We start from the raw sequence: 25,568 nt of genomic DNA, 5'->3' as shown, positions 1-25,568 counted from the left end.
CAGTGTAGGAAAGGGTGCGTGTGGGGTGTGTGTCAGTGTGTATGGGTGAGCGTGTCGGTGGGTAGTGTTGCTATACAGGGATTGTCTCAGAAATTCAAATTAATCAATCTATAATTGTGTATCTGAGTGATATCTTACCCTATAATTATGTTATTTTCTGTATTATGCATTCATACTGAAGATAACAAATATTTTGTATACTTTTAACTCAGAATTTGATTATGATTCGTAATCATTTGTATAAACTTACCCATTTGTATGATTACCTGGTAAGAATTATAATTATTATGTTGTATGTGTTACTCATGTATTGAGATTTGGTGCCTTTTACTGTCTATATTTTATTCATGGCACGTCCCCAATGCAAATCAGACTCTGTATCTGTTTGGGTATTTTACCATGTGAAAATAAGATTGATCTATCTATACATGTATATCTATCTATATATCTATCTATCTATCTATCTATCTATCTGTTATATCTATTCATCTGTTAATATAGCAAAGACACGCAGACAAATTAATGGCACATGTTTCATTTTATGTGAAAACCGGAATTTGTTGGCAAGCAATTGAGTGAACCTGGTTAATATGTAGGCTTGAAACTTGAATACTTATATTTTTACAACTTTAAAGATTTACAAACATATATAAAGGGGAAGCATTTTTCGTCAGATCATTATTTTTGGTAATAAAATTAAACAAAGCATTATAGGTCAATGTGTGCATACTCCAGGATTTTGTTGTGTGCGTGCATTTTTAGCATGTTCAGATGTACATGAATGCATTTTCTTACAATTACGTTAATGAAACAACATCCTGAAGAGATAAGAAAGATCTTACAATTTCGAAATTTTTATAGAATCATCTCAGGTTGAAATGTTTTATGAGCCATCATTGGACTGACCGACAGGATTATGGATGGGACTAAGTGTTTCAATTCCCGTAAGGAAGGTAATAGTTTTGCAAAGAGTGCCTTACATTGCCTTAAGGAGTTATGCATATTTCATAGGCTTAATTGTCCCTTATAGTGTTTTTCGATGGAATATTTGGGATAAAAATTGTTCCCCTAGAACCACTTAGGAAGGACTTACAATTTTCATGAAGAATGCATAATTCATCGGCCAATATCATCTCAATTTATCGCTGCCCTATATTCGCTCGCAGAAGTCTTGGCCCCGTTGCATAAAAGTTACTATTAGGTAACTTTGCCATCCAATAACTACCGTGATAACACTGATCAACAGCTAATCAAAATCAAGAATTTAATGCAAGTTACCATAGCATGGCAAAAGCCTTGGGGGTTTTCAATGAATAGCTCTCCCAAAAGTTGAAAAATCGGCTATTTGCTGATTTACGCCGCCTCTTCTTTGACCACGGGGATTGTGAATATGGGGGTTTCAAAAAGAATAAAAACTTTTAATTACATCGTTTCCAATTTAAATTACATTTTAAGTACTATAAAATGGTGACGTTGATCAGGATTATGATATTCGTAGGACGTGTGATGATGGCGGTGATAATAATGATGACGATGATGATGACGATGGTGATGATAATGATGACGCTGATTATGATTATGGTGATGATAGTGGTTATGATGATGATTATCACGATTATGATGATGATAGTCATGTTGGTGATGACAGTGATTTTGATGATGATGAAGATGGTGCTGATAGTAATAATGATGATAATAATGATGATGATGATGGTGAGGATAGTGATGATGACGATGTTGACAATAGTGAACAAGATGGATATGAAGATGAAGATAATGATTATGATGACAGTGATTGCAGTGATTATGATGATGACGATGATGGTGGTGGTGGTGGTAATAATGGATACAATGTCTTGGTGAAACACTGTGTGACACATTGTTCTCTCTAGCAGAGTACTGCATTGGACAGCGAGCTGAAACTGATAGCTTGGGTACCGGACACCTCAAAAGTGTGAGTGGATCCCTCCATTTACTCAACTTTATTTATCAAAAAAGGGAGTTATAAAGGTAGCCTTGCAAATTGTTTTATTGAGAATGGTATACATTTTGTTCTATTTCCATTGCATATATTGTTATTGGTTAATATGACTATAACGTTATTTAGTGTTTTTAATAAACATTTTACTTTTCTTGTATAGTCATATTGCTTGCAATGTATATTCATTTGTATTGATTTGTATGGTTATCATTTTATACCTGTGTAATTATTTCTTATGTTGTATTGAGTTGAGAAATGAAATAAACTTGAACTTGAACTTGAGTGTTCACTGTGTGTTCACATTATCATGATTATAGAGTATGTGGGAGTGTGTTTACACTTGACGCTCAAGTCTAACATTTTAAAGGTAATTTGCCTTCCACACAATACCTGTGGGATAGTGTGTGTGTGTTTTTCCAGATAGGTTGTGTGAGGTTGGGTGTGTGGGTTCATGATGAATCGTGCAGTACATTGCACTTCCTTATCGTGTTATTTCTTGGGATCTTCGGTTACATATCCAGTATTTTAGAGTCGGGTAAAAGACAAAACGCGGGAAAACATGAGCCGGTTTGGCGCATCACAACTCTCTTAGTTTCCCAACACTATATCGAAATGTCTCGTCTGGGAACGCAACAGTTGGGGGCCAGGTCATTGAAACATTATCGGAAAGTACCTCCTCAGAAGAGGATTATCACGATTATATCGTTATCTATCGCACCCATGTGAGTTGAGATGGATGGGAGCCCGCTGCAGGAAAGGTATCAGGTGGCTCGTGCTGCCGCAAACTCGGATCGATCATGAATGCGATAATATCGAAGAGGTCGGAAGGGGAAAAAGGAAGGAGTCATGTTTATTTTTCATTGAAAGAACCGATTCCGTGTGAGGAAATGGCGAAGGAAAGCAGACAGCGAGAGGAACAGGAAGAAGAACAGGGACAAAGAGATAGAAGAGAGAGAGAGAGAGAGAGAGAGATCCCGGAAAGAGATAGACAGATAGAGAAAGGGAGAGTGAGAGATGTGAAGATATAGATTCAAATTAGCTGATTACATCCACAGGGCAGCAACATTCAATGGAAGGTGAAAGATTTATCTTCGATCCATTTTTTAATGTTCAAGTGACGACCTTATGATATTCAACTTCTAACATTGTTAAAAACAAACTTGATATTTTACGTACATTAAAAAAATATACCTGATGCCAATTACGAACACCGTTTGAACATCCCACACCCTCTTGATCTGCAAGCGTACACTTCATACCGATAAACACACCCTCATTTCCTTTAAATCAATTCAATTGCTCACACACACACATACACACACACACACCCCCAACCACACACACATTTGCCTACCCTCATCCACACACACCGCATTCTTCTCTTTGGTTGTAGAAATGCATTTTTCGAAATACACGAGAGCAGTAACTTGTTGCTACAGTCATACCAAGGAAACAGACTCAAGACGATCAAAACTGCGGCGTTATTTCGAATACAACATTGGCGCTCTGTTTGGTATCGTTGCAGTCGGTTTCATTGTTGTGACTGTTATGATGTACCTGTAGAATGTCTACAAAAAAGGAAAAATCTTGTTAATTTGGACTCTCGCCGCATTATTAGCAGTAGCGATTGCTGCCTTATAATGTCTGTTTGTATAAAGTTGCAACATTAAAACCACAACGTCTCTCTCTCACTCTCTCACCTACCCCAGTCTTTACTAGCTTCCTTTTCATTTTATTATTATGTTCTCAGTATTCGATTTCCAGGGATTCAACATTGCCTTCTTACCAGTCTTTCACTCCATCGAAGATTGTTGATAAATTTTCAGGATTGCTTTCTTGACTTAATCCTCCGATCTCTCTTCGGGGAGTATTGGCAACAGGCTAGCAAGAGTTCACCGCTTTCTACGGGACATTAAACACCATGAAACCATTCTCAGCCACCCCCGCGAGAACGAATGTATCGATGCATGATTGCCAAAGGAATATTGTCTCCGAGCGTTTACTGTTACGCTTAGAGGACTAAAAGTCATTACTCCTGTCTCAGGAATCAATAAACGATCTTTAAATCGTGTAGCGCTTTTAATCGCACCAAATTATCTCACATTCAGACTTCGGACGGTGTAAATACGGAATAGAGTTTACAGAAACGAGTGCTGTATTACCTCATTAGGCAGTTTCGCATCGCGACGCAGAACACTTTCAAGAACTTAGAAAATGTATTGTCAAATGCCCTTCATGGCGCAGAGAAGCCAAGAAGTCATTCTCAAAAAACTCGAAAATTCTCGAAAATGTTTGTAATGTTTTGTCACCTCCGAAACGGAGGACGAAACTGCTCTTCCGGTTCACCAATTTCTGACAAAGACCTCACAGCTGTTCATTGTTATTTGACGGATATTTTCTGTGTTCTTGATTTCGTCCTGCGTCGTGGTGCGTGAACTTCTTATTCTCTGCGCTACTTTGTCTAATAACGCCATCGAAATACGTCAGGACGGAGAGAAGTTGCATTGTCGCATGCGTGGAAGGGGTTGGGGGAGGTGTCAATTTGGCTGATCCATTTTGTCCAATTGAATCATACTGTATCGTTAAGCATTCCAAAGAGATTTAATTTCTCTATAAGTGCGCTGATTTTAACCTGCTGCGTACTGGAACGAGCAAGCTCCGGTGCAAAAGCATATGGGAATCACAGAATCAAGTAGCCAATGTTTTAATACACAGCGCCCCGATTATCTTATGGGGAAAGGGTGCCGCTTGCAAAGGATTCAAGGTGAATTCTTCAGTGAGCGATTTATCCTGTTTATCAATCAGACTATTTAACTGTTTACCAGAAATCACTACGAAGAAAGATAGTTTCCTGATATTGCACCCTGAATCTGAGGTGACGAAATCTCACTCCAATTTCGGCGTGGTACACGTAGTTCTTCCTCTCAAATGAGGGTCGTGACTCGTGGGTTACTTTTGTTACGTTGTCACCAAGAAAACCACCCATATCGTGCTGCTTTAAACCCAGAAAAGGTGCATAGGATAACAGTACGATTTATTCATTCAATGTTTAAGAGCGCATGAAGTATGGAGGTAATAAACTCTAGCCAGAGTCTGAACTATGATATATTAATGTCAAAATTATGTAAGTAGAATATACCGCAAACAAGAGCAATGCTCGGGTGTATCTCGGCTTTTTATTCTGAGACACAGAATACTATTACGGAATTGATTACAAAGGAATGTATTATTCATTTCTATTGATACCCCAAACAAACGTTGCATCTCCTCATCAGTCACTTAATGTATTAGCATAACAGGATAAAGAACAAAACTGACCCTATGGCCCTGGGCTATTCATTGCCTAATGGCGTAAAGATCACCATTATACATTAAGCGTGGACACCGGGTAAGATTGATGACTGCTTTCATTTATTAATCACTAGGGATGAATCTTTATGGCAATTACCGTTATAGGTTCTCACTATCAATAATTCAGAAACAAAATAGTTTTCCCTTGGTTGATTTTGGCGGTTGAGTGAGATTGGGAGAAAATGTGAGAGGGAGAGAAGAGGGAACGGGAAATAAAGGGTGGGGAAGAAAGAGAGAGAGAGAGAGGGGGATTCGTGACTAAGGTATCGGACTTGCACTGGCACCTCAACAGTGTTTAAAGAAGATTTCGTCTCTTAGATGTCTTATGCAAAAAAAAACTGTCAATAACTGCCCGTCGCAAAATATATGTTTTTAGTGGTTGCTGTAATGGAACTTTCGTCTCTCTTAAATCAATAATTAAGTTTCCCTCCCCCTTGCAATAGATATATATATCCCCTCTCTCTCTCTCTCTCACACACACCCTTTTCCTTTGCTTTCTATCTATCTCCCTTTTCTATAATGCATTTGCTTCTCTGTAAGCGTCTTCTCCCTAGCATGTTACTAGCACCCCCTCACTCCCTCTCTTTCTGTTAATCTAAATCTAAATCTTGTTCCCGTCCCTCCGCCCCCCCCCCCCACGGGCACGTTTAACCTTTTGTGGGAGGATCGCTTGTCCCTCCCTCGACAGCATAAAGGATGTTTTCCTGTAAATCAGGGTTTCAAAAAACACCAAACCACTCGGAAATTGAAAACTATCCATTAACTGGAAACAAAACGAGTCCCATGTGTTATTTGCAATACTTGTGCTAAATTCTAAATATGTTACTGTATAGCACCATAACCATTGTGCTGATATGATTAAAACTCATTGAATTGGTACAAAATATCAAATAAAAGAGTCAGACGATGACGGTTATGACGACGAAAACCATGATAATAATAATAATAAAATGATGATAATAATACGCTTGATAAAAAATAAAATCATAACCATCATTACGATAGTTATGTCAATACACTTCTTCTGTTATCGCTTGTTTTTTGTTACTTTTATGCATTTTTAATTTTTTAAATCATGTTTAATCTTAATCAACATGCGCACTGTGTCGCGCGATAGAGGATCGCTGTCGCGAAATATTTTACATCGGATACTTGTGGAACATTCTGCACGACATCAATATCCCAGCCATGGTCTATTGCTGGCGTCGGTTTTGCGTTAATTTCGAGTGGGAATTAGATACGCCAAACTAATCAGAGGGCCGTGCCTATAATAATAATTGATTAACATAACTCTAATTGATTTTCCCCGATTGCCCTTCTCGTGTTGCCCGTACATGTTTATAACCTATGACGTTAACGCACATGCACTTTTGTATGTTGTTGGAAGGATGCATTTCGTCAGAGGCTGCTCTACAAGTCCAAGGCGGGGCGAACACCTGTATTATTTTTGTGAAAGTATATATTTTACCAGCAATAAATGGGCCCCGTCTTACAAAGACTTAGGATTGATCCGATCAATCGTAACTCTATGGAAATCCATCAATGTCATAATTTTTTTTCTACGAAAAATTTGCACAATGTCCTTTGTATGCAAAGAGAAGCACAGTGAGTTTTCAAGAAAACAATGAATGCATGAATATACATACATCCATAGCTAGGAAATATTGTTATCAAGCATGCATAATAGATGTTGACGTAGCTGGCTTTCCATAGTTGCGATTGATCAGATCAATCGTATAACTCTTTGTAAGACGCGGCCCTGGTCTCACGTGGGGCTCGGGAATATATAATAGAAACAAGTATGAAACATTGGAAATGCATAAGTGCATAAATATACAGAATCATTGATATACTTCATATTCATGATATAAAACTCATATTATCGCAAAACTAAACTACAAAATGGAGAGTGAACGGCATCTTTCTTGATAAGACGAACTATGGTGATTAACCGAAATTGCATACAAAATATTACAAAAATAGGCAAAGGAAAAACGAAGTGGAAGTTTCGGGAACGTATTAGGAAGACGGGAGAAAAAGGCACCTCCTTAAAAAAAAAAAAAACTCAGAGGTCTTGGTCGTGAAACTATTCTGAATTTTATCCCCGTACTTCAACTGGAACAAAAAAAAATCTTTAACGTCGTTTTGCCGTCCTGTTTCAAAGACACTAGCCCCTCCCTGATTTCCTGTATGAACAATGTAGGGGCGGATCCAGGATTTTCCAAGGGGGGGGGGGGGGCACATTTCCCTGAACAAAAATTTCACAAGCCAAAAAACAAGGTTTTTAAACAAGAATAAGCATATTTCGTCCACGAAAACATTTGACAAGCAAACAACCCCCCCCCCAAAAAAAAAGGTCTTCACTTTCAAAGGGGGGAGGGCACACTTCTGTTTGAACGGCATCTTTACATTCCAAAATTTAATTGTGCCTCTCAAAAAGGGGGGGGCAACCCCCCCCCCTTGTTCCGCCAGTGGAACAGTGATATGTTTTTTTTTCAGTTTCTGTCTGCTAGTGACTTTTAATCACTAGCAGATGTGATCATGGAGACATAATAAGTTGGGTAACGTCAAATATAAACAATGTGCTCTCGTCATGCTCGTGAAGTTGGAATGATTTATTCTATTTCGAGAAAAGATATTATCTGTGAAACAAGATATGCTACCGTTAATCCAAGAAAGATCCGGGATCTGTGACAAGTAGGGGAGGAGGAGATTTCTTTTCCAAGATAATTATATGCCAGAATATTTTTACAAAATATTCCCTTTGAAAAATGAAAAGGTGATTGGGGAATAATAATAAAAATTAGGATAAGTGTTCATTTTTGAAATTTTACCCTTTAAAGAGTTGTGTATATTTTGATTTCAAATTTGCAATTTAGCTTGTTTGGATTTTTTGGGGAAAATGTGATAATTGAAAATAGAGATTTGAAAAATTTGTTCTGTTTTGAATGATGATTCAATAATGAACTATTTAAAAAACTGGGTGTGCAGATCTTTGCTTTAATCTATATCTTTTACATGGGAAACGCAAGTGAAAAATGCCAGTTCCTTGCTTGTAATGTCATTCCCTTTGTTAAAGAATATTTACGGAAAGTCTGAAAAAATACGTGAAAACATGGAACGCGAATATATTTTATCATAAGAAAAACATGACCTCCCTCCCCCTCTTTCACCTTCGTCTCTCTCTCTCTATCTCATGCTGCCGCCCCTCTTTTCGATTCTCTATCCGCAATCTGATTGAAGCATAAACACAATTGTTACACTAAAGCAAACCAAACAAATAATAAAACCAGACTGAAGAGAATGACCCACTTAAAAATAATAAAGTAGACTGAAGAGAATGACCAACTTAAGAGGTAAGTGGATTGTAATTTCCATAGGTTATAACGAATGCTATGAATTATCCTTTAGACGTGCATCATACATTCATGTAATAGTATGCTTCTTATGCTCCAGTTACACAGGCAAATTCGACTCCATGGTCCCGTCTTACAAAAGTTACGATTGATCCGATCGATCGTTACTATGAAAAGCCAGCAACGTCAACATCTAAAAAAAAAAAATCTAAATATTTTCTAAAATGATGTATATTCATACATTCAATGTTTTCTTAACAAATTCAGTATTCTTCTTTTTGTTTTCAAAGGACATTGAGCAAATTTCCTAAAGAAAAAAAATCTTGACATACATTTTTTGTTTTTGATGGATTTCCATAAACTTAAGATTGATCGGATCAATCGTAACCTTTTGTTAGACGCGGCCCAGATTGATCAAAGCTATAACGTTATCAACAATGACACTATCGACCGGTTAGGAGACGGTTTAGTTGGTGTGAACGTAGTATCATATTCCATGATGAATGGAACTCCGAATATGTTTCTAGTAAGCATGGTTACGAAGAAAGAGAGGGGGATGGGGGAATTATCGAGGTCAACAACAATCCATATTCATCTGTAGCTCGAACAAATAGGTAAATCAAAAGATTGATATAATGATGCTCACATTCTGATGGTCTTCGAAATTGAATAATCTCACTCTTTCACCTCCCCCCCCCCCGATCTCCTTAGGAGAGCTTCTGATTTCGAATATAATATTATCTATGCAATTTATAATATAGTGATTAATGAAGTGCAAACCACGGCGCGCCGCGGCGGCTTTATCGCTTTATTACCCCGTCCATTTTAATTCTGGCTCCTCCGCATACATGGCATACGGAATATCAAACATCCCTCCACCTTTGGGAGTATGACAGAAATGGGTAGTCAAGACTCTCTGATTTTTAAGCCAACTTATTGACGTTCATATCCTTCCGAGGGTGTTTCACAAAGATTTAAGTATGACTTAAATGTCGACGCGTAGATGTTAAGCCCGGCGTACACTATGCGATTTTTCGGCGATCCGACTTGAATTTCAAAGAAATAGTAAAAAACATTCGACATGAACATTCCAACCGATTAATATTTGCGATCAGAGTTCAGAATAGTGGTAGAACTACTGAAATCAAAATTCATTATAGTTCGAGCCTCTCTGTAGGGATAAAAGCAAATCCAAATCGTAATGACATCATCATCGGCTGCGACTTTAAGCCGATTTGGACTTTACTCCGACCACAGGGCTTGCCGCAAAGCACAATTATGATTTAGTTATTCCTAATATTATGCCGAACTTGAAATGAAATCATTTTACTTCTTGAAAATGTCACATTTAATGCAAAATGTGATTTATCAAAAAAATCGCGTCGTATCGGATCGCATAGTGTGCGCTTGGCGTTATGCAACGCGCAATCTTAGCCTATTGATTGATACCATAAACAAATTAATACGTATTATGATTATTGATACCCAGTAATGCGCGTCCTCATGGCACGATCTGGCCAATTGCGGTCAAGCCTTTATACCGCACGTAACTAGGCATTTAAGTGCGACTCTAAGGACCTTTTCACACGTGAATCTTGAATCATCATTGTAATGATGATTGCTATTGTAACCCGTATTGTGATCGTGACTATGATTAGCGTTCGTGATTTTAATCATGTTCAAGTTTGGTTTCGCACGTGCTAAATATTCGTCATTAGACCTCATTTTTCACTGGAATTATCATTCAAATTACGATCAAATTACCGTGTGAAAGGGCGGTAAGTCATACTTAAAATTTCGTATTGTTTCAATTTCCCCATGATTTGTCAGTGGCTGGGCGCTTTAAATCTTTTCGAAACACCCCAAGTACCCAATTAACACTTGGGTGGAGAAAAGTAAATAGGCGCATAGTGTCGTCACGATTCAACACTTGACGTTCTGATGATAGACAAGAGAGACAACCGCGACACTACCACAAATATTGATTGAAATTATTTCATTTTTGTCGAAAATCAATGCAATTTCCCAAGTTAAATATAGAAAGGTTTGTGTTTATGTATATGAAATGCAGTAAGATTACGCCGTTTTCATTGAAAAGGAAAACTCCGCCTCCTTCGTATTGAAAAATTATCCAATACTTGATTTTGATGGCTTCGTCCTTTTTGACTTGCTTGAAGACAGTCAATATGCCTTAAAATGCTTTTGAATAAGTGGTTTAGGGTTATTTTCTTGAGCATTTTGTTTAAAGATGATCTTTCTATTCTATTCGTTTATCTTCCACATTTTCATGCATATAAAACTATGCATAAATAGGCCTAGATTTACAGAATTATGAGTAAATTCAAATTGATTTACCATTCAGGTCTACAAAATATATGCACATTTCTCATCTCTGATTTTTCTTATTCTACATGTATAGTCAAATGGCAATCAAATATCAAACTGATCCATGTACATAATTTGTCGGATACGCAATGTTGCAGTAGCTCCATGATTTCCAACTACCAATTCAGGCACCCTCAGGCATTCAGTCCATCAATAATACGTGTATTGTAAACATGGAAAACCAAAATTAGGGCGTCTGATTTTCTTCGTGGAATAATGTAAAAAATATATGACAATTTAATGGAGCAGCCTGAAATATATTTTCGACATTTGTTACTCTCTACGTGATAATAAACTTAACAAATCCGCATTCTCATTAGTCATTTTGTAACGTCAGGAATTGTTTTCTTTTTACATTGCTGAAATGATTTTTTTGAAAATAATTGCTTGCTTGGTTTACAAATGAATTATAATAATTTCTTTTGCTATTGTTTCGATTAAAATCTATTTCATGTTTCGTATGATTGTATACGTTAGCCCCTTCGCAACACTCACTTTAAACCTTGTGTGAGTAAAATAAAGTAAGATAAAGAGCATAAAAGAAAGCGATTCAAATAGATAGGCAAGATAATCAGAGTCTAAATTGATAGGGTATCTCAAACTGAACGTCATATTTCAGCAAAAAAATGTGAATACATTTGTCATCCTCGGATGTTTCATTTACAAGACATCCTGCAGGAAACGCCTGAGAGAGGGATGAGGAAGCGAACAAACATAGGAAATGTATCAACATTCCCGCTTTCATCGGCATTGGGGAAATTGTTTTGATAAGAACCTCTATAACATTTTGGGCGCATCGTGGTATAGTGGTTCTGACTCTCGCCTTTCAAACAGAGGGTCGTGGTTTCAATTCCTAGCCATGGCGTGTTTTCCTTCAGCAAGAAATTTATCTACACTGTGCTGGACTCGACCCAGGTGAGGCACTTGCGTACCGGCAGGAAGTAATTCCTCAAAAAGCTGTGCGCACCAGAATCGGAAGACATATACCGTGTTTACACTTAATCGGCATTTGGTTCAGAACCAAATGCCGATGCAGAATCGGCATTTGGATTGCGTTTACACGTTGTTACAGCTCGCGGTTCAGAACCGCGAGCCGATGCAAAAACCTGAAATGATACGCATACCAACAATATACGTCATAATAAAGACAACGCTGGATCAGTGCGCTTACAATTACGTCACAATGGTAAAGTAATTGAAATGCGCACAAATTGCCGGTGCAAATTCGGCTTTCTGTTTACACGTAGCAAAAAGCCGATTCTGCATCGGCTCGCGGTTCAGAACCTACTACTTTGGTGGTGCAAATTGCCGGTTCTGAACCGCGAGCCGATTCAAGTTGCTCGCGTTTACACGCTATGAAAAAGCCGATGCTGAATCGGCTCGCGGTTCAGAACCGCGAGCCGATTCAAATGCCGATTAAGTGTAAACACGGTATAGCTTAGCCGGGATAATATAGGAGCGCCTTGAGCACCTAGCAAGGTGGATACGTGCGCTATACAAATCCTAGTATCTATTACTATTTAACATTTATACGACTGATCGCAGTACCAGCAAAATATATGTGAAGTTAATGAGCATTGACATTAATACATTTCCCTGAGAAACATGTTTGATTTTAACTCACACTGATGTAATTTCGCTCGATGGGAAAGCCAGCAATACATTGTCTTTGATACATTCCCCAGCAAAATACGTCATGTTTTAATAATTTACATTAATGTTGTTTTACTCGATGACATCAAGTGATGTGCAGTAACGTCGTAAAATAATCAGCTATACCGTGAATCCAAGGGAATCGGGAGATCCCAGACGTAGATATTTCATCTTACACCCACTGGGCAAGGAAGTACACTTGTATAGACACTTACGAATATTAATGAAAATAGAAATGATGTGATTATTCTTATCGTGTTTTTCTATTTATTTCTATTCACACATGGTGGGACGATAAGTAAATTTACCGGTGGCAGTTGCGCAATGGGCAGAGGAAATACAAGGGGCTCACCATGGCGTATAGGGCAAATTTGTTTAAAAAAACACGGGAAGAGAGTGGAACGAATGAGCTAATATTTTCAAGGTAAATCCAATTTTATGATTGATTTTCACATAATATTCATAATATCATATCATATTATCATATCATATTTTGCATTTTCCCCCATTTGCTTTTATTGTCCTGAGATTTTATTAAGGGATGTGTGCCCAAACGTCACCCCCATCTTAGCTATAATTATAGGCCTATGTTAGTTAATTTGTCTACAATCTGATATGAATTATTGATATTCTGTTTTATTAGTCTTTCTCACCAGATCATGAATATAGTGGAACAAAGTTACCTGATATTTTGAACCTGTTTCTCCTAATATTCCTTGAATCGTTTCTTCGATCGCGTAGGCCTATTTTTTTAATTTCCTGTTTATAATTTCTCAAATTCCCGGAAAGATACCAAAATTAAATGCATTTCAATAATCCTTTTTTTAATTTTGTTTCCTCTGTATATTGGGATTGTAAAATGAATTATTTTGTATTCAATTCTGAGACTTCATAGTAATACAATCACAGACGTTCTACACTTTAGATTTCAGGGATCTTAGAATAAATATATATCGGCTGTGAATAGTGACCTGCTTAACATGAGATGAGAATATGATTTGAATTTAGATCTAAAACGTCAGCATTTTAATCCTTTAAGATTGAAAAATAAATCCCGATGATCGATTCAAAACACATTCTAAATTTCATAGAATAGATATAGGAATAGTGACCAACCAACCAGAATGTAATTTGAACTTAAATCTGAGATATCTACATTTAAATTCTTAGTGATTGAAAATTAAATCCAGCGGATTCAAAATGAATAAAATTTTCGGCCGATTACTGTTCACAGCCTATCTCAATGTATTGGATAAATCCTCGAAATTCAGATTGTTTTTAAGGGATATTACTGCGTTTTATATCCCTTTTTACACCTCTGACGTGTTTGATCTACTTGATACCCAAATACAAAAGCTGTCAAGGATATCACACGTTGGCCATAAGACATTGGTATACAAACAAGTACTTAACACCCTTTCCTATAAACAAAGATTGATGTGTCAACGGGCACTTAACAACCACCCTAAAATGTAAAGTAAAGACACTCAAGAACTCACCTACTCTGATAGACAGACGGAAACTGGCTGGTATAGGTCTAGTATATGTATCTCCACCGGTATTCCAGGTATCGAGAGTAGATCCGAGAGAGAAATAATTCACCTGAGATGCGAAAGACAGGCTTTAATCAGTGATACCGATGAGAGATGTGGTATTGGAATGGCAGAGAGAAGGGTTAGGTGGTTGAATTGGATGTTATTCTCTGACGAGTGCCGAGTGTTGGTGTGGCTAGCGGACCCATAAACTTCAATGATGCGGGAATGCGAACATTTCCGGCAGTGCGGGATGGTTTTGGAATGTTTGGTGCGCCGCGAGAGCCAGGTAATATACACCCCCCCCCCTTCTTAAATCGTAAGAAATAGTGCGTCCGAATCATCGCTCATTATACAGTACATTATCTTCTACAGTTGCTTGTCCCACCCCCTTCCCCTTGGTTTTGGTAGCTTCCACTGCGTTATTAGAAAAGGTTGAGATGTTCTTGATGTTGGCATGTATGAAGTATAACCAGATGATATTGATAAAGTTTGCTATGACAGCTCTCTGATTTGATACTAGAATTGGACTAGAAATGTACATGTACAAAAGTCAATCTATCATTCATTTAGAAAGTAAGCATTCAGTCTTGAACTATATCAGCTAAACGTGGTGAAATCTCGGACGTTCATATTATGAACGTGATGTCGAAAATATTTACCTAATAATAATACATGTTGAAGAAAGAGATGAAACGTAGAATTATCCAGATTGGATTGGAAGTAGCTATCTTCCCTAAACGTTGAAGAGAACGTATATTTGATCCCTCTTATTATTATTTATGAGTATTCCAGATAAACGATTGGCCAATTCGTGATCATGTGACAAAGTATAATTTTCAAAGGAAAAACGCATCGCTGCAAATATATGGCAGAGGAGGTATCACTTTGTCCCATTATCTAAAGCCTAGCGACAATTTTTTTATCCATAAATAAAACTATTTTTAAAGGGGGGGGGGGCTCATTTCTAGAAACAAAAATGAATATTGTAATCACTTAAAGCCAGGCAGAGTAAAGAAGATCAATCGCACCTAAGTCATGAAAGTGCGCGTCTTACTTATTGGTTTATTGGGTGTGGGTGTGTGCGTGTGGGATGTCTGTGTGTGGGTGTGTGTGTGTACAAAGAAAGACAGAGAGATAGAGAGGGCGAAAATGAAAGTAAGTGAGAGAGAGAGAGAGAGGGGGGAGCAGCGGAGAGATGGAGTGAAAGAGATAGACATGTAATAAAACAGGAAGTGAAATTATAATAGGTATTTCAGAATCTCAGACAAAGAAAAAATCGAATTCGCTTTACCGTAAAAAGAAATATTGATAATAAATGCATTCTCTACAACGGGTCGTGCCTTCTACTGTCCCACTGAATCCGCATCAGCTTAATACGGCACCATCCATCAGAAATTGATAACAGAGAAATATGACATCTATGATAAGGAGACAAAAGAAATAGAAGAAACATTTGTCAAATATCATTCTAAAAAATCAATGACTACAACATAAATTTATTTCCCTTTGCATGTAAATGCGTGGTTATTTACTCCTTTCTGAACTGAGGAGGATTCGTCTCCTCTTTGGTGTACAGGCTGTGAAATTGAAGAAGAAAGGCAGACTGAACCACGAAAAAAAAATCATCTCAGTTAATTTCTTTTTCCCGTGTCCACTGATGGCTAATGCATTTTGCTGCTGCGAGAGACAGTAATATTGTTCTTCTTAAAATAATGCAATGTCACTTAACATTTATGATTTGATAAAACATTCTCAGTACATATAATGTTACTAACTGCGCCAAGGGCAGTTCTGCGAAATCAAACACTTTTTTGTTGTTGTAACATAATTGAATTCAATGTCTTGATGGTCAAAGACCCATTAGAAACGCATTTCTATTTTGTTCGGATATTAATCAGTATCATAATATCCTTTTATACATGCTTAATTATTTTGGAATCAGAGGGATAGCCTCGGAGTGGTTCAGGAACTACCTCAGCAGCAGGCAGCGATATGTTTCCATGGCAAATTTAAATTCTCCTACCAAATCTATCTCACGTGGAGTCCCTCAAGGCTCAATCTTGGGTCCTCTTCTTTTTTGGTTTACATGAATGACTTTTATGAATCTTCAAATACTTTATCATTTATTATTTTTGCCGATTACTCAAATATATTATTTTACCATAAGCAATATCATTGATGAACTCCCAGGTAACATTATTTTTTATGATATCAATATTCAAAGAGTATTAAATACGACATTTCTATGGGTAACTATCGACTAACAGACTGTCATGGAAAGAACATATAGATAATAAATGTAAATAATTTCACAGAATATTAGAATACTAAATAAAGTTAAGTTCTACTTCGTATATTATTAAATTTGTACTCTACGCGGATCCTCCCGCATTTGAACTTTTTTATTATTGCATGGAGTGCTGAGTTTCATTTGACTAGACTTTTACTACTCCAGAAAAAGCATTGCGCGTTAATTGCCATTCTCATTATAGAGCATACACGAATGTTCTTTTAAAAACTCATGGTATACTTGTATTTTATGTATTTTATCATATGTTTACAAAAAATATCAATATACCTCACTACCCTACAATATCTGCTGAACTTTTCCATTTACCTAGAACAAGGACATTATTTTTACAAACAAACTTTTCATGTCTCTTGGCATCAAACTTTGGAACTCACTTTCACAAGCTTTACGAAATAATCCCACAATTAATAGTTTAATAGAACGTTTTTTTTTAATCTCACTAATAATTATACATTCTTATCATTCAGTCTACTTAGGCTATTTTGAGGATCGTCCGTTCTTCCATATTCTTTCCCACTCACCCCTCCCTCTCCCTTTATTTCGCTTATTTTTCTCTATCTCCTCTTTTTCTATTTACCTGTGCAGCTTTTTTTTTTGTTTGGTTGTTTGTTTTCTTTTACTCGTTTTTGGTCCTTTGTTTTGTTGTTTTTGTTATATTTTGTCTGTTCTTGTACTATTTTTTGTCTTGTTCTTGTATAGTTTTTGTCATGCCTTGACCCCGTACCGCTCTGTTATGTCCTGTTTTTGTAACGTTTGGTTTCTTGTGTCTTTTTCACTTTTTTCATACCTTGTAGTATCATCAAGCCTTATTTTTACTTGGGAGATTAGGATAAAAAAATTGTATTTTACCAGGATTTATATTTAATTTCTACAAGAAAGATATGATGATTTGTATATTATATATATTTGTAACTTTGTATCTTGTATTAATATGTCTTATTTATTGATGGAAACCTTCATTCACAAGCTTTACGTTTCAGACGGTTTCTATTTCATTTCATTACGTTATATTATAATTCGCTTTACTTTGTAATTTTGTTGAAATTTTGAAATGAAATTAATTCGTTATCAATCAATCAGTTAATCAATCAATCAATTAATTACAGCGATATTAAACAATTGACTACTGAATTTTGTAATTCCCATAGGCTTTGCCTAGGGATGAACCCTTTATTAGGAAATGGGTAAAAAATTGGCATAAAACATTTTCTGAATGAGTATGTTCATCTTCGGCTCCTGTCTTTTCGTTAAGATTTCCCAACTGATAAATGGTCTTTCGAATAGTTGCTTCATCAAAGTAAATTATCACCCTAACCGGCTAAAAAGAATAGAAGTTTGGGGTTTCCGCTTTTCCCTCTTTCAATACTTTCTGAAATCAATACACCACAACCAATCCTACGCCCATCTTTCATATTTTGTTTTGCTTTCTTTTCTAACGGAGCGCGTCTCAAATCTCAATGTTTATTGACAAAGTTGACAGGAAATATCGTGTTCACTTGAAAATATCCATAGGCTACCATTGAACCAAATCGTTGGCTTTGAAAAAAAAGTTTTGTATTGCTAATCATATTGGGCTGTCATTCTTACATTTCATTTCGACAAATATCTATTGTCCGATAAATGAATTTTCAACTGATTGCTTTTTTAATGGATGAAACATGGAAAAAAGAGCTGCGTTTGAAATATCCACAGATGTTATTTTGAAGAAAAATGATGCTGTTTATTATTTCGCTTCATCGTTCAATAATAGAAAAAAGGTATGCACAGCAAAGAAAAAAACGTCCATGGATATCATTTCATTAATGCGACGAAGACAGAATATATCTCTCAATTTAAAAAGGATGATGTTTCGTCGTTGACAGGCCAAGCACTTAGGGTTCGTTCATTATCTTATCAATTTTTCGGATCGATGGCAAATTGGCTGGATTTGACTAGTTCGATGTTCAGCATGTTTAGGTTGTAATATTATCATGAACGTCGTGTTTTTTTAAGTCCTTCGATCAGATAAACTTAATCCATAATGACATTGAAAGGAAATGGATTGACGAATTATTACAATGTAGCTAAATACAATCCTCCCTGGCCGCCCTCTTTAAAGTCGATTCTCTATATTTGGACAAAACAAAAAGAGTGCAAGAGGGAAGAAGAGGTGAGAGTTAGAAAAGAGAATAAAGAACATAGAAGATGATAGAAATGAGAAGTGTGGTTCGTGTAAATCTATTATAACCCTTGTTTTACAAGTGAAATATGACGACACCGCCCCCCCCCCCACGGTCATAGAAAAAAAATCCGGTGCCGCCCTGATCCCATTAAAGGCAATCATCATTAATTACATCCCCTTTCTCATTCTGCGATAGTATATATTTGGGTATAGAAAATACCAATGTTTTCCACGCACACTCTATTTTCTGTAGGTAATTATAATGTTTGTTGTTTTTGTACTTCACAATAAAAAAGGAAGTCAAAGCGAGAAAGCTTCTCTACTGTATATAGAGAATAAACTAGGGCAATTCCATAAAATGATCAACCATTTTTTTTTCAAGTCTTACTTCACTTCATAAACTGACCAAGCCATGGTCAATAAGAGAACATTACAGACTGTCAAAAGAACAAGAAATCAGAGACAAAAATTCATGAAGGTCCCACATATAGGGGGTCGGACGTACATATTTTATTGAATTGCCCACTAGTGTAAAATCTTGCATTTACTAAAATCACGCCATTATAGTCCCATTTTGTTTAAAAACGAGAGGCAAATTACAAAGAAGAGTCCCTGTTTTGTTTTGTCTCTTATCTAATGAAGATGTTAACATGTTTATTAAAGATGACGCGCTATAGGACGTGTGTATCCTTGAATCCGCACGATTGGCACTCGGTTACCCGGCGCACGATCGGATAACCTTGCTGTGCATTACTAAGAAATATCACTCAATCCGACAAGATCATCCACGTTCTAAACATAGGTACACATATCCAACACTTCAGTCGACAATACTACATATCAATTATTTCCATTATCCTCGCGGAATCCAACACAGGGGGTTTGGGGGAAATAAATGGTTCGGATAACAGGTTAGAAATCAGACGATTGCTTTATCACCTGCCTCGTCGAAGCCTCGTCTTTCTTCGATTAGATCCAAGGTTGTGGAACGGTATACGTGGATATACGAGAAATGCGGATGCAACGAAAGCTGAAGAAATCCACTTTTCAGATCCCTTATATCGATGCAGCTATATTCGAGAAGGGTTATTTTTAATGGGATTTGTCTTTACGTATTTCAGCGGTGATGCCTGAAATACTTCTTCTCTCTGTTTTCTCAAGGCTATAAGGACGCCAATTCGAATATATTCGATGGTTATTTATGTAAAGTTAAATGATTAAATACCATAATATTGTTCATTGACATTGGTCCAGTTCAGAACGTCAGCCGATGCTTTTTATTGTGGTAGAGACATTGCATATTATTTGTATGTGTCTCTGCCTTGATCTTGTTTCCTTCATATCGTCAAGTAATCAAAACCACGCACACAAGGAAAAGATGTAATTTTTGTGCATTGACAGATCTCATTAAATAATGTATACGCTCAATCATCGAAAATGCAATCAATGGCTAAATATCATTTGCCACTGGAGAGTAGTGGTGGCTCTAAGAGGAGGAGCATTTGCATTTACCCCCCCCCCCCCCCCCATACTGACAGACACTGAAATAAATGATCGAATTTGGATAGTAATTTGTAAATGATGAGTACATTCTGTCGCAATTATCCTACTGCACTCTAAAAATAGTTCGGCAAAAAATGTCCAACTTTTATCTATTTGGTTAAAAATCTGCCCAAACTGGGTAATAAAAATTAATAATTGGGTAATAAATTTGCTCTATTGGATAATAATTGTCAAGAATATATATATATATATATACATATATACATATATATATATATATATATACATGTATATATACATATACATATACATATACATATATATATATATATATATATATATATATATATATATATATTCGGAGGAATCGGTGCGTTAGCGAGTTTCGCGAGCGTTCCTGCAGTGAATTTGAGAACTACCTAGAATATGCATCGTTAACACAATCTTAAATCATTGCAATTTTTTTTTCTCTCTTGTTTTTTTTCCCCTGAGAACCACTTACCACTGACGTATACTTATGCAATGATTTTTTGTATGTTTATTGATATGAAATTTTCTTATAGTGCCTTTCTGCATTTGTCTTCTGAAATCTTGCGTTAAATTGTTAAAAACTCTGCCAGCCTATATTTGTGCCTTATTGAGCATTATGCGGTTTTTTTTGGGTATAATTTTCCTCACTCGGGCCTACTTTTTTCAATCTAGCATCCTTGAATAAAAATGTCATTAGAGGTTTCATACAGTGCTTTTGCTCTCCTGCTATTTTTTTCAAAACACAAAAATTACTAAACGTATGTTTATTTTGTTATTTTTTGTCAGTTCTTAAATAAATTAAGTAATTGTACTATAAAAATTTAGCATGTACATTTTTTTATTGCAACATGGGGTATTGTGTCTGTAACCATTCATGCGTATATCGCGTGCATTCAATGCTGAATTTGTTACAAATCTGCAAGCATTTAAAAGTTATTGGTTCTTTCTTTTCTTTTTAACCATCCTTCGGACTGCAGAATCTTCTTTGCTTTTGTTTTGTATATGCATATCGCGACATGTATTTGCGGATAGACCACTAGAATACATTCATTGATCGATCTTTCTCCTACAGATCACACAGGCTTAAATCCTGTTTTCTGCTATGTTTTTTTTTATTACTATTTAGCTTTCTCCATTTGATATGACCTTGTTTGTTTTTGTTTTTTTATAGATTTCATCACGCTTCAGGAGAGACGGACACAGTATGGTTATTTTTCTGTCCTTGCTTTATTTTGCTTAGTACGTTCTGTTGATATTTGTTGTTTGTTTGTTTACGTTAGGCCTATTTTTAGTAATTCACTAAGGATCAGTCAAGTTTGTTTTGTTTTCATTTTTGTCCTGTTTTTCATCTTCTTTATTTCCAACCCCCTTCCAAAGTTTGCACGGCACAAGGTCATTATACCTTACACTAGTTTTCAATTCCCCTGCTTTGTTTTTGTTTTTCTTTATCTTTCTTCCTTTACTCCTCTTGTATTGCCCTTTCACTGTCACACATTTTTTCTTCTTCTATTCTACACATACTCAGGAACAGGCACATAGCATAGTGTATTGTTTTCTTTTAGGCTTCATCTAACCACCATCTGCCCTGCTAATGACGGATTTTTCTAGGTTTCCATTTAGCTCCTTAAATAACGATGACTTGTTGTCTCTCTCGGCGCAACATGGCGTTACTCGCACATTAGATAATCATGATAATTCCAACTATGGTGCACACATACAGAGTTTTATGGACAATAATACATCCGATCTTAATTAAAACTTGGATGCTAATGATCACTTCGGACAGCTCACTACATCACATTATTTTACAGAATAACATTTCAAATTATACATTACATCAGATAACACTGGCGAAAGTTTTTTTTTCTTCTCCATTTTAATATTAGAGTGCCAGTAAAAACTTTGATAAACTTAGACTATTTCTAGATAAAAACCGGGGTTTCCGAAATCTTCATTTATTGGTTTAACCGAAACATGGTTCTCTGACAATCCATGTTTCATATTCACACTCCCTTATTTTGATTTGATTGTTAACAATAGAACTCTAAGACCTGGGGGTGGTGTCGCTCTTTACATATCGCAACAATACGATCATACTCTTATAGCTAACATGACCATATCGACGTTTTAGAAACCTTGTTTGTTGAAGTCACAAACCCCAAACATGCCAAAGGTAAAGACTTAGTACTTGGTGTTTTTTTATAGACCCCCTCAATCTAATGTAAATACTTTTTTAGAATCTCTTAATGAAATTTTATCAAATCCTGTTTTGAAAAATAAAGATTGCTTTTTTATGGGTGACTTTAATATAAACTTAGTAGATTGTAATTCTAACAGCACCTCACATGAGTTTCTTGAAATGTTTCTTTCATATTTTTTTTTACCGCTTATCACTAAACCGACAAGAGTGACAGATAACTCGGCCACTTTGATTGATAATATTTTTAGTAACTCAACAAATTCTCAAAGCCGGTATTATCCTTAGTGACATTACTGATCACTTTCCAATTTTTGCTAAATTATCTACAAATAAAATTATCATGAAAGACACATTCAATACTCCATTTCGAAAGATAGCTGATGACAACATAAACAATCTAATTAATAATTTAAATACAACAGACTGGTCAAATGTTTTTGAATCCACAGACGTTGATGACGCATATAACTTTTTTCATTTCCAAATTAACCTCTTCTCTAGATACTCACGTTCCATTTACCACTAACAGAAAATCAAATCATACAAAGGTTCCACTCCATCCTTGGATTACTAAATCACTTTTGAGATCAATCAACCGAAAGAACAACCTGTACTAAAAATACATAACTAAACAAAGTAACGAATCTCGCTTTAAATATACTTCATATAAAAAACACTTACTACTTTATTACGCATTGCAAAAAGCGAATATTATCCCTCCCAACTCAATTTGTACAAAAACGATATGAGGAACACATTGGAAATCATTAATGGAGCATTAAATAAAAAGAAAAAAAGTACTTCTATATCAAAAATAAAAGCAAACAATACAATTACCGACGACAACAACTCAATGGCACAAGAATTTAATTCATAATTTTCAGATATTGGCAACAATCTGGCAAGCAAAGTCCCTCAAACTCATAAATCTTTCAACAGTTTTCTTGACAACCCAAATCCAAACTCTATATTTTTTAATCCTACTATTAAACACAAGAGAAATTATTAATATTGTTAATAATCTACAGACCAAGAAAGACCAAGAAGAGCCCACGTTTCGATGGTATTCCTAACTTCCTACTTAAGAAAATTATTTTGATTATCGTCGATCCTCTGGTCCACATATTTAATGTTTCTATGAACACAGGGAAGGTACCTAATCTCATGAAAATAGCCAAAGTCACCCCCTTTACAAAAAAGGTGATAATCAACTTGTTTCTAATTACCGTGCTATTTCATTGCTCACTTCGTTATCTAAAATTCTTGAAAAACATACTCGTACAATTACGTTCTTTAATAAATACAATACTTTTTCGAACTCGCAATTTGGGTTCCGCAAAAATCATAGCACCTCGCATGCAATTCTGACCCTTATTAATAAAATTACTTCTTCTATAGATAAAGGTTGTCTACTGTTGGTATTTTCCTGGACTTCTCCAAGGCCTTCAATACCATTAACCACGAAATACTTCTTCATAAACTTTCGTTTTATGGTATTCGGGGGAAGGCCTTGGAGTGGTTCAAGAGCTACCTAACAGACAGGTCTCAATTTGTGTCAGTCAACAACGTTGTTTCTTCTACTCTTCCTATTACATGTGGAGTACCACAGGGTAGTTTACTTGGTCCTCTTCTTTTTATTACATATATTAATGACATTTAAAAAAGTTCAAATATACTAACATTTATATTGTTTGCTGACGATTCGAACATTTTCTTTTCTCATGATAACGTAAACCAACTTGTAAGAATTGTAAACTCAGAAATCATACATGTCACTGACTGGATTAAGGCGAATAAACTATCACTCAACTTACAAAAGACGAATTATATGCTTTTTAGTAACAGAATAAATACATTACCTGATAACCTAATTTTTGATAATACTGTTCTTGAAAATGTTTCAGAGACCAGATTTTGGGGGGTTACTATTGATAATAAACTATCATGGAAACCACACATCAATAATATATGCACAACAATTTCAAGAAACATCGGAATTATCAACAAACTCAAATATTTTCTCCCATCTCACACTTTACTTACACTGTATCAAACATTAATATTACCATACATTAATTATGGCATTTTGGCATGGGGTTCTGCGATCCAAACACAATTACAAAAAATACTGTTGCTGCAGAAGAAGGCTCTTAGAATAATTTTTCAAACCCAATTCAGATCACACACAGATATACTATTCTTCCAAAATTATATTCTTAAAGTGAGCGATTTATATATTTTCCAACTCGCCCAATTTATGTATAAACTAAACAAAGATGATCTCTTTTCAATTTTTTCAAATATGTTCTGTAAAAACTCCTCTATACATGATTACCCAACGAGACAACGTAACTGTTATCACCTACCCCCTACCCGTACTATATTAGCTAAAAACTCTTTTATCTTTTTTTGGACCTGTGTATTGGAATTCCCTGCCCAACGACTTTAAAGAATCTACAAAACTTAATATTTTTAAACGCAAACTTAAAAAGATGTTCATTTGTCAATACTCCACACCAACAAGTCAAGCTAACACATAACCTAAACTAAAACTACAAAATAACTTAACCTTTAACTACCAATAAATTTGTCAAACTTTACTTATTAAAAAAAAACACTACAAGTACAACATGATACAATTCATTACGACCTGTGCACCTGCCATGTTCTTCTTTTCATTTGCACTTTTTATTTGCACATCCCTTATCTCCCTCTTTCCTTCCTTTGCCACTTTTCCCTCCCTATTAAAATTTTGTAAGTATTGTTGTTATTATATTTTTGTTATCACTGCAATTATTATTATTTGAACTACGTTCCCTTATTTTTGTTGTCGCTTATTCGTTTTATTTTGATATTTGTGGATTACTTGTTTTAAGCTTGTCTTCTGTGTCCGTCTCGATTTTTGTATATAGTTGTATATATAGTTTGTTTATAATTAGTATTGAAACTAAGTTTAGGGGCTTGCCTTCTCTACAAACTTTTGCTTTTCTTGGCAAGTCCCTCCGTTCATTTCTACATTCTTTTCATAGATAAAATTATTGCAACACACTGTAGTTTTGTTTAATTTATATTCAACATTTGTTACGAAATTTCATTGATCTT

Source organism: Lytechinus pictus, chromosome 19 (genome assembly GCF_037042905.1).
Source record: "Lytechinus pictus isolate F3 Inbred chromosome 19, Lp3.0, whole genome shotgun sequence".
Taxonomy (NCBI): Eukaryota; Metazoa; Echinodermata; class Echinoidea; order Temnopleuroida; family Toxopneustidae; genus Lytechinus; species Lytechinus pictus.
This window is presented reverse-complemented; position numbering follows the sequence as displayed.